Below are 14,618 nucleotides of genomic sequence, written 5' to 3'. Positions count from 1 at the left end.
CCATTAAGCCAACACATCCATCACCATTAAGCCAACACATCCATCACCATTAAGCCAACACATCCATCACCATTAAGCCAACACATCCATCACCATTAAGCCAACACATCCATCACCATTAAGCCAACACATCCATCACCATTAAGCCAACACACCCATCACCATTAAGCCAACACATCCATCACCATTAAGCCAACACATCCATCACCATTAAGCCAACACATCCATCACCATTAAGCCAACACATCCATCACCATTAAGCCAACACATCCATCACCATTAAGTCAATACCCCCATCACCATTAAGCCAACACATCCATCACCATTAAGCCAACACATCCATCACCATTAAGTCAATACCCCATCACCATTAAGCCAACACCCCAATCACCATTAAGCCAACACATCCATCACCATTAAGCCAACACATCCATCACCATTAAGCCAACACATCCATCACCATTAAGTCAATACCCCCATCACCATTAAGTCAATACCCCCATCACCATTAAGCCAACACATCCATCACCATTAAGCCAACACATCCATCACCATTAAGCCAACACATCCATCACCATTAAGTCAAAACCCCCATCACCATTAAGCCAACACATCCATCACCATTAAGACAACACATCCATCACCATTAAGCCAACACATCCATCACCATTAAGTCAACACCCCCATCACCATTAAGCCAACACATCCATCACCATTAAGCCAACACATCCATCACCATTAAGCCAACACATCCATCACCATTAAGCCAACATCCATCACCATTAAGCCAACACATCCATCACCATTAAGCCAACACATCCATCACCATTAAGCCAACACATCCATCACCATTAAGCCAACACATCCATCACCATTAAGCCAACACATCCATCACCATTAAGTCAATACCCCCATCACCATTAAGCCAACACATCCATCACCATTAAGCCAACACATCCATCACCATTAAGCCAACACATCCATCACCATTAAGTCAATACCCCCATCACCATTAAGTCAATACCCCCATCACCATTAAGCCAACACATCCATCACCATTAAGCCAACACATCCATCACCATTAAGTCAATACCCCCATCACCATTAAGCCAACACATCCATCACCATTAAGCCAACACATCCATCACCATTAAGTCAACACATCCATCACCATTAAGCCAACACATCCATCACCATTAAGCCAACACATCCATCACCATTAAGCCAACACATCCATCACCATTAAGTCAATACCCCCATCACCATTAAGCCAACACATCCATCACCATTAAGCCAACACATCCATCACCATTAAGCCAACACATCCATCACCATTAAGTCAATACCCCCATCACCATTAAGCCAACACATCCATCACCATTAAGCCAACACATCCATCACCATTAAGCCAACACATCCATCACCATTAAGTCAACACATCCATCACCATTAAGCCAACACATCCATCACCATTAAGCCAACACATCCATCACCATTAAGCCAACACATCCATCACCATTAAGCCAACACATCCATCACCATTAAGCCAACACATCCATCACCATTAAGCCAACACATCCATCACCATTAAGTCAACACATCCATCACCATTAAGCCAACACATCCATCACCATTAAGCCAACACCCCCATCACCATTAAGCCAACACATCCATCACCATTAAGCCAACACATCCATCACCATTAAGCCAACACATCCATCACCATTAAGTCAATACATCCATCACCATTAAGCCAACACATCCATCACCATTAAGCCAACACACCCATCACCCTTTTTTTTTTCTCTCTCTCTCTCCCTTTCCCTTATTCTCTCTCTTTCTCCCTCTCCCTTATTCTCTCTCTCTCTCCCTCTCCCTTATTCTCTCTCTCTCTCTCTCTCTCTCTCTCTCTCTCTCTCTCTCTCTCTCTCTCTCTCTCTCTCTCTCTCTCTCTCTCTCTCTCTCCCTCTCCCTTATTCTCTCTCCCTCTCCCTTATTCTCTCTCCCTCTCCCTTATTCTCTCTCCCTCTCCCTTATTCTCTCTCTCTCTCCCTCTCCCTTAAGCCAGCAGTGAAAACCCTAACAACTCTGAACACTCCAAGGACTGTCTTACCATAGATCACATTAATGGCCAATCCCTACTCGCAAACTTTGATGAAATAAAAATGTTAATGAGTGACAGAAATGCAGATATTCTTTGCGTCAGCGAAACATGGCTCTCCCCTTACACTCCCGACACATACATCAACATTCCCAATTATAAAGTGTTCAGGTGCGACGGCGGCCGAGGTGCAGGTGTCTGTCTCTATGTTAGTGATACCCTTGCTTCTGAAATAATAGACACTAAAATAACTAAACAAACAGGGACTGAAGACATATGGGTCCGAGTGCAGTGCAGGATATTACCATCTGTCATAGTAGGATGTATTTACAGACACCCAAAGGCTCTCGCTAATTCATATGATCATATAACTGAAACTATACGATCTATTATGCTTCATGAAAAAACATTCCTAGTTCTAGGCGACCTAAATGACGACCTTCTCTCGCCTACCAGCAAACTCTCACGCTTACTAAAGAATAATAAACTAACACAACTAATAAGCAAACCCACACGACTAACCCCCACCACTGCTACACTACTGGATGTAATAATAACCAATAACCCTGACCTCATATTACACAGTGACGTAATCCCTAACCCAATCGCTGATCACGAGCTTTTCACAGCCACAGTCAATATGAAAAAGCCAAAACGAATACCAGTTATAAAAATTCTGCGAAAGCCTGCTAAACAACGTCACCGAACTGAATCAAATATTAAACACGGATAATGTTAATGACCAAGTGAGCATACTAACTTCAGTGTTCACCAGATGCTTAGACAACCTTGCTCCAATGGTAACACGTGAAATAAAACGGCCCCCTGCTCCCTGGATCAACAATGAAATTAATGAATGTATAAATCTCAGAAATACAACACAACGTAAACTCAAAAACAACAGAAAAGATAAAATACTACAAGATAGGTAGAGATACCTGAAGAAACGCGTAAAAACCCTAATTAATATGTCCAAAAATAATTACTATCAGTCCCAACTCAAAGATTGCAAAGGTAATACGTCTGCCACCCTGAAAATATTACATACGAGATGAAAAAAAACATAAATTAGGACTTGCATCGAAAATAACAGCTCTGAGGGCGTGGTTGTCCCTTTCTGGGCCAAGGCAACAAAGTTTTGCATATTCACACAAAATCTCGCGGCACTCACTCCCATACACTTTACAATAAGTGCTATGGCCGGACAATCCCACTGTCCGAATCATCACCCCTCTCCCCTACTTAAGGACGGGGCTTGTAGATGAGGGCGGGATTCGAACCGAGTCCAACATTTACGTGGGCGGGTACGGAGCACAGACACATAACATGGAAGTGCTGAGGGCGGGATTCGAACCGAGTCCAACATTTACGTGGGCGGGTACGGAGCACAGACACATAACATGGAAGTGCTGAGGGCGGGATTCGAACCGAGTCCAACATTTACGTGGGCGGGTACGGAGCACAGACACATAACATGGAAGTGCTGAGGGCGGGATTCGAACCGAGTCCAACATTTACGTGGGCGGGTACGGAGCACAGACACATAACATGGAAGTGCTGAGGGCGGGATTCGAACCGAGTCCAACATTTACGTGGGTGGGTACGGAGCACAGACACATAACATGGAAGTGCTGAGGGCGGGATTCGAACCGAGTCCAACATTTACGTGGGCGGGTACGGAGCACAGACACATAACATGGAAGTGCTGAGGGCGGGATTCGAACCGAGTCCAACATTTACGTGGGCGGGTACGGAGCACAGACACATAACATGGAAGTGCTGAGGGCGGGATTCGAACCGAGTCCAACATTTACGTGGGCGGGTACGGAGCACAGACACATAACATGGAGGTGCTGAGGGCGGGTATCGAACCGAGACCCGGGAGATACATAGTCGGGGGCCGTAACACATAAACACTTAGCAGATACGGGAGCAGCGGGTTCAGGCGAAGAGCTCCCGCCACCAACACACAGAATGAGGATGGACGGAGACTTGTGGAGGAGGTGGAGGTTTGTGAGAGACTGAAGGGCTGACGGAAGGTACAGGGTGCAGAAAGGAAGGGAGTGCGCTTGTCCCGCCAACTCTTCTTTGTGTGTGTGATAGTTGTTCGGCGTAGTTAGCTTGTTTGCCTGTTGGGGGGGAGGGGGGAGCAGGCCTCTAGTTAACGGTCGTGTGTGTGTGTGTGTGTGTGTGTGTGTGTGTGCGTAATAGTTGTTCCGTGTAATTCGCTTGTTTGCCTGTTGGAAGGGGCGGAGCAAGCCTATTGTTAAGGGTTCTGTGTGTGTGTGTGTGTGTGTGTTAACGGCCACTTTGAATGTCGTTAAGCCCAGGGTGTGGCGTCATGAGACATCCGGGTATCATGAGACATCCCATATCCTCATATACCTGAATTTCGACAAGGTACCGTGTCTTTTGTCATCTGCTTTTTTTTTTTTGTCGGGGTCTGTCCCACCCAAGTTTATTTATTTTATCATGAAAGGAAATGATGACGTATGTGTGTGTGTATATAACGAGGATATTAACAATCACTCTTCTTCTTCTTCTTGTGACCTAATAAGCCTTGCATCGCTATTTAAGTCCTCATTAGTACTGTTTTACACTTAGATGCTTCACTTAGTCACTCCATGATAGTAAATTTTGCGTTCCGCGATGGTAAAATATAGATATGGGATGTCTCACGACACCGGATGGCAGATGACACCACACCTCTCATAATATTATACGGGCTAGTTAAACGTGTGTGTGTGTGTGTGTGTGTGTGTGTGTGTGTGTGTGTAATTTATCATATCCTGATCACGGGCCCGATCCGAATAAGCTCATTACAATTATAAATGTCCTGGATATTTTAACCCGACGTTCGTTGACCCCCTTGATTTTTTCGCCCTCGTAGTATTGATTTCGTATTTTTTTTAATAAAACGCTCGTGAACACTAAGTACTGGATGGATAATCATCAATGGTGGCCAAAGTGAATAATGAATGAAAAAAAGACTCTCAAGAAATAAAATCCTTTTCTCTCTTTCCTATTCTTCCTTCTTGTCTTCTTCTTCCTTTCTCTATTCTTCCTCTTCTTCTTCTTCTTTCCTCTTCTTCTTTCTCTTCCTTCCTTCTCCTCCTTCTACTTCCTTTTCCTCCTTCCTCTCTTTCCTCCCTTCCTCTTCTCTTCCTCTCTTCCCTTTTTCTTCCTTGCCCTCTTCCTCTTCTTCCTCTTCCTCTCTCTCTCCTCCTTTTTTCCCTCTTCTTCCTATTCCTCTTTCCTGTTCTTTCCTCCTCCTCTTCTTCCTCTTCTTTCTTCCTCTTCTCCTCTCTCCTCCTCCTTCTCTCCCTTTTCTTCTTCTTCTTTCCTTCCTCCTCCTCTTCTCCTTTTCCTTTTCCTCTTCCTCTTCTTTCTCTTTTCCTCTTTCCTTCTCTTCTTCCTTCCTCTCTTCTTTCTTCCTCCTTCTTCCTCTTCCTCTTCTTTCTTTCTCTTTCCTTCCTCTTCCTTCCCTTCCTTTGCTCTTCTTCTTCTCCTCTTCCTCTTTCTCTTCTTCCTTCTCTTCTTCCTCTTCCTCCTTCTCTTCTTCTTCCTCCCTCTTCCTTCTTTCTTCCTCCTTCTTCCTTTCTTCTTCTCCTCCTTCCTCTCCTTTCTCCTCTTCTTCTTCTCTTTTCTCCTTCTTCTTCCTTCCTTCTTCCTCTTCTTCCTCTTTTCCTCTTCCTCTTCCTTCCTCTTCTTCCTCTTCTTCCTCCTTCTTCTACTCCTCTTCTTCTTCCTCTCTTCCTCTTCTTCTTCCTCTTCTTTCTTCTTCCCTTTCCTCCTCTTCCTTTCTTCTCTCCTTTCCTTTCTCTTCTCCTCTTCTCCCTCTCCTCCTCTTCCTCTTCTTCCTCTTCCTCTTTCTTCCCTCTTCTCCTCTTCTTCCTCCTTCCTCTTCTTCCTCTTCCTTGGTGGTGGTGATGGTGGTGATGATGGTGGTGATGGTGGTGATGGTGATGATGGTGATGGTGATGATGGTGGTGATGATGATGATGATGATGGTGATGGTGGTGATGATGGTGGTGATGATGGTGGTGATGGTGGTGATGGTGATGGTGATGTTGCTGATGATGATGATGATGGTGATGATGATGTGGTGGTGATGATGGTGATGATGATGATGATGGTGATGTGGTGATGATGGTGATGGTGGTGATGATGGGTGATGTGATGATAATGGTGATGAGGTGATGATGGTGACGGTGATGATGGTGATGATGGTGATGATGGTGGTGATGGTGGTGGTGATGATGATGATGATGGTGATGATGGTGGCGATGATGGTGATGGTGGTGGTGATGGTGATGGTGGTGGTGGTGATGATGGTGTTGGTGATGGAGAGGATGGTAATGGTGGTGGTGATGGTTGTGGTGATGATGGTGGTGATGGTGGTGATGATGTGGGTGATGATGATGATGGTGGTGATGATGATGGTGGTGATGGTGGTGATGATGATGATGGTGATGGTGGTGATGATGGTGGTGGTGATGATGGTGATGGTGGTGGTGATGATGGTGATGATGGTGATGATGGTGATGGTGATGATGGTGATGATGGTGGTGATGGTGATGTGGTGGTGATGATGGTGGTGGTGATGGTGATGGTGGTGATGATGGTGGATGGTGGTGATGATGATGATGTGATGGTGGTGGTGATGATGATGCTGATGCTGATGATGGTGATGGTGGTGATGGTGGTGATGATGTTGATGATGGTGATGATGGTGATGGTGGTGGGGATGGTGATGATGGTGATGATGTGATGTGGTGATGATGGTGGTGATGATGATGGTGATGATGATGGTGGTGATGATGGTGATGATGGTGATGATGGTGGTGATGGGTGGTGATGATGATGATGGTGTTGTTGGTGATGATGTTGGTGGTGATGATGGTGGTGGTGATGATGATGGTGGTGATGATGATGGTGGTGATGATTATGCTGATGTTGCTGGTGTTGATGATGATGATGATGATGATGATTGTGTTGATGATGATGATGGTGGTGATGATGATGTTGATGATGGTGGTGATGATGGTGGTGATGATGGTGGAGGTGATGATGGTGATGATGGTGGTGGTGATGATGATGGTAGTGATGATGATGGTAGTGGTGGTGATGGTGGTGATGATGATGGTAGTGATGATGATGGTGGTGATGATGATGGTAGTGGTGATGGTGGTGGTGATGATGATGGATGGTGATGATGTGATGATGGTGATGGTGGTGATGATGGTGGTGGTGATGATGGTGGTGGTGATGATGGTGGTGGTGATGATGATGGTGGTGGTGATGGTGCTGGTGGTGGTGGTGATGGTGGTGGTGATGATGGTGGTGGTGATGATGGTGGTGGCGGTGGTGGTGATGATAGTGGTGATGGTGATGATGGTGGTGGTGATGATAGTGGTGATGGTGATGGTGGTGGTGGTGGTGGTGGTGATGATGGTGGTGGTGGTGGTGATGGTGGTGATGATGGTGGTGGTGGTGATGATGATGGCTGTGATGGAGATGATGATGGTGATGATGGTGGTGATGAAGATGGTGATGATGATGGTGGTAATGATGGTGGATGATGATGGTGATGATGATGATGGTGATGATGATGGGGGTGATGGTGATGGCGGTGATGATGATGGTGGTGATGATGATGGTGGTGATGATGGTGATGATGGTGATGGTGATGATGATGTGGTGTTGATGATGGTGGTTGAGATGGAGAGAGAGATGATGAGAGAGAGAGAGAGAGAGAGAGAGAGAGGCCAGTCATAGGCTATTTGACTTGAACCTGCTCCCCTCTCTTCCATCTTTCATAGTATTTTTTATTACGCTAAATTTCGCTTTCCTATTCGTCTTGATATCTCTCTCTCTCTCTCTCTCTCTCTCTCTCTCTCTCTCTCTCTCTCTCTCTCTCTCTCTCTCTCTCTCTCCTCTCTCCAGGTCCCCCAAAATAAAACCAGGCCAGTGATTTATAAAGTAATTTTTTTTGCCGTGATAAGAGTATATTTGCTTATATTGAATATGAATGACATGAATATTTCATGACACTGAATACACTATTGATATTATCATTGGGTATTATATATATATATATATATATATATATATATATATATATATATATATATATATATATATATATATATATATATATATATATATATATATATATATATATATATATATAGAGAGAGAGAGAGAGAGAGAGAGAGAGAGAGAGAGAGCTATTTGACCGTTTCCTAGCTCCCTCTCTTTCATAGTATTTTTATATATATATATATATATATATATATATATATATAGAGAGAGAGAGAGAGAGAGAGAGAGAGAGAGAGAGAGAGAGAGTCAGGGCCAGTCATAGGCTATTTGACCGTTTGAACCTAGCTCCCCTCTCTTCTCTTCCATCTTTCATAGTATTTTTTTTTTTTTTTTTTTTTTTATTAGAGTATATTTGCTTATATTGAAAGGAACTGAATATGAATGACATGAATATTTCGCAGCAAGTGACACTGATATTATTATTATTGGGTATTATCATTGTTGCCTGGTTATATATATATATATATATATATATATATATATATATATATATATATATATGAAAGATGAAGAGAGGGGAAGAGGGGCTAACGGTCAAATAGCCTATGACTGGCCTCTCTCTCTCTCTCTCTCTCTCTCTCTCTCTCTCCAAGCGCACGTTTTTTTTTATATATATATAGAATTATCTGGCCAAAGTACAAGAAATTAACATATGTACGAGACACAGTTATCACCTTATGGTAGTGTCAAAATAAGTATTGTATGTGCCATAATTCGTCATCGCCTCGCCGCAATCACAAGCTCGTGTCGCCAACTGCCGTTGAATAACTCTCGTACACAGCGGGCTGTGTACGTTTTATTATGTTTTTATTACAGCTTGTTCGTTGGTCTGTTTAGTGTATCAGCTAAAGCTTTGTTAACATAAAAGATGCAGAACATGCAGTATAGCACTATACAATACAGGTATATTAATACTTATAACAGTAATAATATCGTCATCCGGAGGCGTTTGAACGTTGGGTTTTTTTTCACAGCGTATCGCCGTGCTTCAAAATGATTCGCGTCGGTGTTTCTAAATATTCGTGTTTAGCAAGATTAGAGCTCCTATGGTTATTTTGATATTATTTTTGATATTAATCTACGGTATTTTCTACGTTTATCAGTAGGTCTGTTTTTCTTTTAAACTTGGTAATAAAAAAAAAATGATCGTTTTGACAAAAATCCTCAGGGGGGGGCAAATGTGGCCCGGGTCGGAACGAATAGGGTTAAGATGTCCAGGCTATTAACATTTCAGTATATTTATCTTAGGGAATTCGTTATCTTCCTGGGCTTCTGTTTAAGGTTTTTCTTTTATCACAATGTATTCTGAAAATGTCTCAAATAAGTAGTTTCATATATTTATCAAACTTTGTAAAGCTTTATTTTTAACTATTTCTTTTGCCAGTAAAGACACAAGAGCTCTGTATATTTTAGTGACTATATAAAGATTTTACTGAAGTGCTGAATGTGGACTAGAAATTGGAAATGTTCTTATATTAACGGAATTATTAGCATTCTTAAATAACTTCCGATTTATGTATGATGTTTTGGTTTTATGTATATTTGTGGTCAATAAATATCTATCTATCTATCTGTTAGTGTGTGTGTGTGTGTGTGTGTGTGTGTGTGTGTGTGTGTGTGTGTGTGTGTGTGTGTGTGTGTGTGTGTGATAGATTAATATGTGTGTGTGATAGAGAGAGAGAGAGAGAGAGTACTGATTGCGATATCTCTCTCTCTCTCTCTCTCTCTCTCTCTCTCTCTCTCTCTCTCTCTCTCTCTCATTTCTTTCCTTGTTTTGAGCCCTTGACCAATTTCCATTCAGATATAGTGTATGGAGAAACGAAATGGTACACACACACACACACACACACACACACACACACACACACACACACACGGCCCGGTAGCTCAGTGGATAGAGCGTCTGCCTCACAACCCGAAGGTGAAGGTAAGTTGGGTTTATCTTCTTTCACGTGTATCCCCTGTTCACCCAGCAGTGAGTAGGTACGCGACGTTAGGCACGGATTAATGACCTCGTTGTCGCGGTGTGTTGTGTGTGAGTGGTCCTACCCAAAGATCGGTACACACACACACAAACACACACACACACACATGCACACAACTATAGCAGCTCTTGTGAAACTATAAGAGAGAGAGAGAAACTATACCCATCAACAATATCATTAATTAACTATAAAATTCAACATAATTATCTTTCATATCCACTAAAAAAAGACAAAATCAACACCTGTCATTATTATTTTCAAGGTAACCGACTATTTTTTCCTTCCTATCCTTGCCTGTCTGTCTATCTATTTGTCTGTCTATCTATCTATCTATCTGTCTGTCTGCTTGTTTACCTTATATGTTTACCTCAACTCCAGAAATACCTTGACAACTAATATGGCTTGGTTTATTACGATTATTTTCTTCCTTGTTATACCTGTCTGCCCACTCTCTCCAATACCTGAATCACCTTTGAATGAGAAAAAGAAGAGAAAAAGAGAAGAGGTGAGGAGGTGGATAAGAGGAGGAGGAGGAGGAGGAGGAGGGAAATAAGAAAAAAATGAATAATTGATATGAATGACCTCCCCAAGCTCGGCCACCTATATCCTTAAGAAGAGGAGAGGAGGTGGATAAAGAGGAGGAGGAGGAGGAGGATGAGGAGGAGGAAAGAACGAGAACCCAAATAACTGCCTTCATATATAATTATCGTTTAAATGGTTAATTATTATTGCTTAACCAGGCTCGAACCTCAGCCTGCCAGCGGAGCTTTATCCACTGAGCTACTGGAACGGTGTGTCTGCCTGTCTGTGTGTGTGTGTGTGTGTGTGTGTGTGTGTGTGTGTGTGTGTGTGTGTGTGTGTGTCCTTGAAGCCTGGCAGCAGCTAGAGAGAGAGAGAGAGAGAGAGAGAGAGAGAGAGAGAGAGAGAGAGAGAGAGAGAGAGCATTAATATCAACAACGTTATTTCCAACACTTTCCATCATTTTCTCTCTCTTTTTAATCTTACGAATTCATCCTCACTTTTCTCGTAATAACAATAATAATAATAATAATAATAATAATAATAATAATAATAATAATAATAATAATAGTAATAATAATAGTAGGTATTAGTATTAGTAGTAGTAGACGTAGTAGTAGTAGTAGTAGTAATAATAATAATAATAATAATAATAATAATAATAATAATAATAATAATAATAGTAGTACCTAGCAGTATAGCAGTAGTAGTAGTAGTAGTAGTAGTAGTAGTAGTAGTAATAATAATAATAATAATAATAATAATAATAATAATAATAATAATAAGCACTTACCTCACTTCCTCCCTTGACTTTCTTATTTCAAATCGTATCCAAGCTTTTCCAGGCACTAGGAATGGCACTGCAAGATCACTGGCACCACATTCCCCTCTCAATGGCACTGTGGCACTTAGGGAACACGTAATTCCCTCTAAAACTTTAAAATATATAATTGCAACTCCCTCCCCCCCCTCGCCATTTTTCCCCTTCTCTCATTTTGTCCTATTTATCACATTATCCGAGCTTTCCAGGACCTAGGATTGGCACTGTAACATCACTGGCACCTTTGTGTTCCCTTGATGGCACTGTGGCACTTAGGGAACACGTAACATGCCCAAAAACACGAAAAAGGTCGGCACTTCAGCGAACTCCCCTCTTTCACCCGCCATGTTCCCTCCCTCCCCTCAGTTTATCTCCGTTTTTTTACCTTATTTAGGGCCTCCCAAGGTCTATATATGGCACCCACGTAATCTCTGGCCCTTTTTATCCTTCCTGTGGCACTGTGGTTTGCTGGCACCGCGTACTTAGCGCAAAATAAGTAAAAAGGATTAAGTTTTGCGCTGCGTCACACTGTTACCGACCAATCGTCAGCTGATTCGCGCGGGAGACTGACTCACTTCTTGTTCTTCTTCTTCTTCTTCTTTTTCTGCGCTTTTTTTATTTCTTTTTTCTCCTTATTCTTCATCTACTTGTTTTTCTCGTTGTTTTCCGTGTTTCTTTTTTTTTTTTTTTTTTTCCTCTTTTTATGTTTTCATAAACCTTTTTTCCTCTCTCTCTCTCTCTCTCTCTCTCTCTCTTGTGCGTTACTGTATACCTGTGATTGTTTGATATGTAATTCTATGTAATTCTATGTCTCTCTCTCTCTCTCTCTCTCTCTCTCTCTCTCTCTCTCTCTCTCTCTCTCTCTCTCTCTCTCTCGACATGGGGGAACTTATATATTTTGACTCTGTTGGTTCTCTCTCTCTCTCTCTCTCTCTCTCTCTCTCTCTCTCTAGACATCGGGGAACTAATATATTTTGACTATGGGATCTCTCTCTCTCTCTCTCTCTCTCTCTCTCTCTCTCTCTCTCTCTCTCTCTCTCTCTCTCTCTCTCTCTCTCTCTCTCTCTAGACATGGGGGAACTAATATATTTTGACTCTGGGATCTCTCTCTCTCTCTCTCTCTCTCTAGACATGGGGGAACTAATATATTTTGACTCTGGGATCTCTCTCTCTCTCTCTCTCTCTCTCTCTCTCTCTCTCTCTCTCTCTCTCTCTCTCTCTCTCTCTCTCTCTCTCTAGACATGGGGGAACTAATATATTTTGACTGTGGGATCTCTCTCTCTCTCTCTCTCTCTCTCTAGACATGGGGGAACTAATATATTTTGACTCTGGGATCTCTCTCTCTCTCTCTCTCTCTCTCTCTCTCTCTCTCTAAAAAATAAACACGTACCAGATCTATTAAAAATTGAGGAGGAAAACGTAGAGAGAGTAAGCCAGTATAAGTATCTGGGTTTTATGATCGATGACCAGTTAAAGGGCAGTGTTAATACAGATATGGTGCCAAGAAAATACAACCAAAGATTACACTTTGTACGTATTTTGAGCAATCTACGTGTGGATAAAGTGACAATTAGCCTATTTTATAAATCAACACTAGAATCAGTTTTAAACTTTTCAATCACTGCCTGGTATGGAAAGCTTACCTGTAACCTACACATGTATTAATAATTGTATAATCACACTCTGTCCTACCTGGGGGTTGGGATGGCATGTTCCTCCCTTCTCCCTTGTTGCTTACCTGCAACAATAAACTATCAATCAAGATAAAAACAAGCTAGGAAGGATTGTTAAAAAGGCAGGAAAACTAGGTGCATAGACCATATCACTAGATAATCTTTATCAGACAGGTACAATGAAACAAGTAGACGGGATTATGAAAGATATAACTCATCCGCTACATAATTGCTATACATATCTAAGATCTGGTAGAAGGTTAGCTCTGCCCATGCAGCGAACTGACAGGTACAGAAAGTCATTTGTACCTAAAAGCATTGTTCTCTTAACTACCCATCATCACTATAACTTTTAGGTGTAAGTAGTCATAATAACTGTATATGATAGTTTGTGATAAAGGTAGAAATAACTTATTACTGCATGTATACAATTTTTATATGAATAGCCCAAGTAACGTTTTTAGTAATGTTTTTAATGTTTTTAAATGCTTTTTTTGCTTCATTGATTTTATTTATTTTTAATGTACAAATAACTACTAGGGAGCTCTTAAGCCAAAATGAATTTCATTTTGTATACAAAATTTAATGTATCACAATTTGACGAATAAAGTATCTATCTATCTATCTATCTATCTATCTATTTGCACCTAGTGGTCATCAAGGTATCGTACTCGGCGCCTTGAACTGTATCAGCATTGCTCTAAATACCGATTCCGGCCCTCCAATGACAGGATTTATCTTTTTATTACCCTTACGATCCTAAAAAATAATTACTCATAGCTTCATGGCGCCAGGGAAGCATAAATCATTTTTTTGTTAAAGAAAGTGTCGTACGCTGGACATGACTACGTGTTTACAAATACTTATATGACCCTAATAAGCCATTAACACACCCGCCATTAGGTCACGGCAGGGATATAAGTGCCTTAAAAGTGCCTAGATAAGTGTATTTACCTGAAATATGATGGGGGATGAGCCGTCATGACGGTGACGTTATGAGGGACAGCGAGGAGATGGATATGGAAATAAAAGTTGTCTGTTTTGTGTTTTATTCTCCCTGTTTCCTGCTCTGGGTTATTTAGAGGTTTATTTATTATTGAAATATAAATAAACGTTATGTTAGGGGTATCTCCAATGCGCAGGGCGATGCCCACCTATTTCAAGACCAAAAATATTCAATAAGACATTAAATTCTAGCTATTTACGCATATTTACAAGCTAGTGGGCCTCACAGAAGGTTCAATAACTATCCCCATATATAATTACCCCCATACAGGCCTTACAATAGGTCTAAAAAAGTAATTATGGGGCTAAATAATGTAATTCCCTAGCTGGCATACGACCCCAAGGGCTAACTCTAAATGCGTTTACCTAATAATTAACACGTCTAGAGGCTTCTAATGACTATTTTTCGT

This window comes from Eriocheir sinensis, chromosome 17, assembly GCF_024679095.1.
Source record: "Eriocheir sinensis breed Jianghai 21 chromosome 17, ASM2467909v1, whole genome shotgun sequence".
Taxonomy (NCBI): Eukaryota; Metazoa; Arthropoda; class Malacostraca; order Decapoda; family Varunidae; genus Eriocheir; species Eriocheir sinensis.
The sequence above is the reverse complement of the archived record's forward strand: the minus strand, read 5'-3'. Positions refer to the sequence as shown.